The following is a 5,137-nucleotide window of genomic DNA, read 5'->3' on the forward strand; positions in this document are numbered from 1 at the left end:
TCTAGCGGTCCGAACTTGTCTAAATCGCGTCCCTACGTGACCATCGGATTCTTAATTTCGGTGACACCCACCAACAAAAACTCTACCCCAGGTACCCCAGTGGTTTTTTCCGGGTATAAAACACCGACAGCTGGCGCGCCTGGTAGGGGAGGTCGCCAAAACTCTTCACGTGAGTTCGATGGCTCAAGTCATCATCAAGCCTACGTTCGTGTTCGAAGCTGGCACGACATTCATCTTTGGCTCCTAGGTCTGCGTAGCCGATGGCTCTAGAAGTTTCCACCGCTACATTGAGGAGACTCCGGAGAAGAAGCACCTCGACAACAACTTCCGTCAACTAGCTATGGAGGATTTCATTGAGATTCAACAATCTTTTGATCTGACAAAAAGTGAGCTCGAGTACTGTTTGACAAGATTTTGTGCAAAGTCTTTCAAATAGATAGCGCCTGGTACATTTGTATGAGCTGCGACGTATTCGTGCTACTGAAGAGACAAGGAAAGCAGAAGCTAGCAAGTTGCATGGGTGTTTCATGCACTTACATGTTTATGAGCTAGTAATTGAAAGTGTGCATGCAGATTTATTCTAGTTTCAGGCAAATGGAACTGAACATGATCCTAGTAGTATCCGGCAGCCATACGCTTGGAGGTATGCCCTAGAGGCAATCATAGAGATGATGATATTCCATTTGTATCCATGATCTATATTAATTGAAAGCAGAAGGTAGCGGGTGTTGGAGGTATGCCCTAGAGGCAATCATAGAGATGATGATATTCCATTTGTATCCATGATCTATATTACGTTCATTGAATATCCATTAAAGGCTACTTGAATTGATCTGCGATTATGTGAATTGTATGTGGAACTCTTTACTTGTATGGTTATTCTAAAGTTGTCCCTAGTCGGAGTTCATGTGAGGACACACATGAATATTAGACTAGTACATGTATTAGTTGATGACTATGTTTCACAAGTCATGGACATGGAGATGTTAAACTAATAATGTAGGTGCATGTGGACACATGTGCTAGGACTGACCCAACACGAGAAGTAGTTCTCTCTTTACACAATATGTACGCTTTGTCCTTAGACCTGAGATTGTCGCATGTACTCAAGATGTGGTTCGACCTACTTAGGGGCTATCAAACGCTACACCGTAACAGGGTAGTTATAAAGGTAGCTTTCAGGTTTGTCAAGAAGCATGCTGTGAGGTATGGTCAGTCAAGATGGGATTTGCCCCTCTCTACTTGAGAGAGATATCTCTGGGCCCCTCAAGTGATCGGATCAAGAAATGCATGGCCATGCTACATAAAAGAGTTAACCTACAAAGGAATTCTGAATCACAGGATCGAGAAAGAGTGGTCGACTTGAAGCTAGACCAAATATCGTGAGGCAAAGGGAATAGCATGTACATGATGTTGTGATGGTTCGTCTGATATGATCTTCGTGTGCGTATAGGAGTTAGCACATCTTGCTAGAGGCCGCTACTAACTATTGGCCGAGTAGAAGTACTCAGGCCTTGTCTATACGCATATGAACCTATAGGGTCACACACTTGGGCTGGAAGTCCAATTCGGATATGATCTGAATTGGACCTGGTTTAGGAGTACTAATGGGCCTCGGACCCAGAGGCCTGTCAGGCACGCCTATAAATAGAGGGATGGGGCGGCTTAGGGTTTCAAGCATTGATCCCTCCTTTTCCACGAACAGCTGCCGCGCCCCACACCCTCGCCCTGTTGTAACTCGTGGACCTAGCAGTCCGGCTTGCGATGCTTCCTCCCTGCACGTGTGGATACCTTGGAGGTGTTGCATCTGCAGCTTTTGGACGAGCCGTCGTGCGAGAGCTTGACGAGCCGACGACGAGCTTGGCGAGCCGCGGCACAAGAAGGACGTCGCTGCACGTGGACGAGTTGCTAAAGAGCTGCTGACATTGACGTGATTGACTACGCGTGTTCAACTTCGCTACCCCGACGCGATTCTACATCTTCCGCACCTGTGTGTCGAGTGGTAATCTCGTGATCCATATACGACAGTTTTCCTGGTTTACGTGGTAGAAATTTTGTTTTGCGCTAGCGTAGCCTACCTCGTATCCCAACAGCCGGAATGGCCAAGAGATGAACATGATCCTAGTATTACCCAGCGCCATACATGCGCGATACGGCCAGCTCCACAAGGTAGCTGGAATGGTGGAGAGATGAACATGATCCTAGTAGTATCCAGTGAGCTCCGAGTGCAGCAGGGTGTGCGGTGGCGCCAACTACCACTACGCTAAAATCAATTTTTTAGTGGTGGTCAAAATAGCACAGTGCTGGCGGGTCAACCGGCGTGCGGGACAAGATGCAGTAGCGCCCCAACCTTGCCTGCAACGCCCCAACACAGCCGCTTCACCCGCGCATGCTTACTTCGCTTGCAGTGCCTGCCTGCGAGCTCGCCCATCGAGTCACCTCCCCCGTCTGCCATTGGCACCGCCACCGTGGCCGGCCCATTGGCAGCACGTGCAGCTCCCCCTCTAGCCCCAGCTGCCAGCCACACCTCTGCCCTCCTATAAGTACACCACCGGACCCGCCCGCGCACCTCTTCCCCGCTCTAGCTCGCCTCGAAGCTCCCCTGCTCTGCTTCGAGCCCACCGCCATGCCATGAAGCCCCTTGCTCCACCCATCTCTACCCTTCGTTGTCGCCACCACTCGCTTCGCCTCCCCCTCGTGAAGCGCAGGCACCCGCCCGTTGCCGTCGCCGAGCTTCGACACCGCCAGAACGTTGTCACCCAAGCTCCTCCGTCGCCGCAAGCAGTTCACCACCGTTCTGCCCCCGTCAAGCCCCCTTGGCACCCCCAACAGCAGCCAGTCGACTCCCGGTGAGCTCCCGCACCTCCCCGCAACTTACCCGGGGTTGGCCGGCACATCGCCGGATTTCGGCCGGACCGCCCGTGCGCGCCGCAAGGGCACCCTTGTGTCTTTTACCTTTTTCGAGGGGCCTTAGTGCAAGAACCAGGGACCCCTGTGCAATTAAACCATAGACGCGAGGGCTAGATCGCAAGATTGCCTCGGTATTTTTTTGGGCAGAAAATATAGTGAATTTTTCAAAATGCACCCTAAATTGTAGAAAAATCAAAAAAATGTCAAATTAATTTTGCTAGAATCAGTATGAAGTATCGTTTTTGACAAAAATACTTTTGGCCCATGTCTCTATTAGAAATAAGGTTGCATGATTATTTCTTGTATAGCTCATTTAAATCATAGTAAATCAAGGAAAAATACTAAAAAAGATAAATCCAACTCTCAAGTGTATGTTTCAGAGAATAGAAACTGAGAAAAATAGTTTGGAGCCTAGCATAGATATTTAAGTTATTGTTTGTATTGTATTAAAGTATATAGCATTGCGAAATCATCATTGCTAGACTCACCCGGAGCCGCTAACTCTCCTCCGCGTGAAAACGCAAGGCTGAAAACATCTTTGTTGTTGAAATTGAAACGTTGCGCAGAAATGCAAGTTTTTCATCCACACAGAAATGCGAGGTTACGCAACTTGTTGTTGCACTAATAGTTGTGTGGAAACGCAAGTTTTTCCTCCGTGCAAAATGCGAGGTTACGCAACTTGTTGTTGCACTGGTAGCTTGCGCGGAAATGCAAGTTTTTCCTCTGCACAGAAACGTGAGGTTACACAACTTGTTGTTGCACTGATAGCTTGCATAGAAACGCAATGTTTTCCTCCATGCAGAAACGCGAGGTTACACAACTTTTTGTTGCACTAATAGCTTGCGCAGAAACATAAGTTTTTCCTCCACGTAGAAATGCGAGCTTACGCAACTTGTTGTTGCACTGATAGCTTGTACAGAAATGCATGTTCTTCCTCCGCGCAGAAACGTGAGGTTACGCAACTTCTTGTTGCACTAAGACAAATCACAGGGGGATGAACATTGTATTGAATGATAAAAGTTTTACATGGACCTGCCTCATTAAAAACCTTGCCTCCAGAATGGAGACCCCCTAGCAAGGAAAAGAGTACAGTCCAGACTCGATAACGAAGGACACTAGAGAAGTAAAAGTGTTATCTTCGGCATTGTTTATATCTTCACAAGCCGAAGGTAATGGTGTACTGTGTTTTACGGGTAGCAATTGCGCAGGATGTCAATGTTCCAAGAATGCGGCAGCTCCGCACCGAGCTGCTCCGCGAGGTAGAAAGACCCTGGCTAGTAGCTTTTCATGACGATGTATGGCCCCTCCCATGCTTCCTGTAGCTTACTGGGGTTTCCCAATTCTTCTTCCTCTTTATAACGAGGTAACCAACTTTGATCTCCCTTTGCACTACCTTCTTGTCTCTCCACTTTCTTGTTTCTTTTTGGTACTTGTCAATGTTGTCTGAAGTTTGGATTAATTTGAGTTCGATCATGTCTTTTTCGATCTTAATGGCATCTTGGATGTCTTTAGAGTGTAGCACTCTTAGGCTGCCATTTTTAATTTCCTCTGGTGTCACAACTTCAGAGCCAAAAAGTAGCTTGAAAGGAGTGAAGTCTGTGGCTCGGGATTCAGTAGTGTTGTGCGACCAGACTACCTTCAGGAGCTCGTCGACCCACTTTCCTTTTTTCTGGTCATATAGGCATTTCTTGATTGCTGAGAAGACCAAGCCCTTTGCTCTTTCCACTGCACCATTTGACTGCAGGTGGTATACTGAAGAGAATTTCACCTTTGTTCCGAGGCTAGCACAACTCTTTGAAGTCATTGCAGTCGAATTGCCTGCCATTGTCGACAATTAACTCTCTGGGCACCCCGAACCTGTAGACAATGTTATACCTAAAGAACTTCTGAACCGAGCTCGAGGTTATCATTGCCAAGGGTTTGGCTTTGATCCATTTTGTGAAGTAATCCACAACTACTGTTGCGAACTTGCAGTTGCCTTGAGCTATTGGGAGGGGGCCTAGCAGATCCATTCCCCACCTTTGCAATGGCCATGGTGGTGGTATGAGTTGTATCAGGAGCGATGGGGCGTGCCCCTAATTTGCTGTCTTTTGGCAAGCTTCACAGCTTCGCACAAGGTTCTATGCATCGTGGATGGCAGTAGGCCAATAGAATCCCTGCATTAAGGCTTTGCTCACGAGGGCCCTGGAACCAATGTGCGACCTGCAGAAGCCTGTGTGAATCTCTG

The sequence above is a fragment of the Setaria viridis genome, chromosome 8 (genome assembly GCF_005286985.2).
Source record: "Setaria viridis chromosome 8, Setaria_viridis_v4.0, whole genome shotgun sequence".
In the NCBI taxonomy this organism is placed as follows: domain Eukaryota; kingdom Viridiplantae; phylum Streptophyta; class Magnoliopsida; order Poales; family Poaceae; genus Setaria; species Setaria viridis.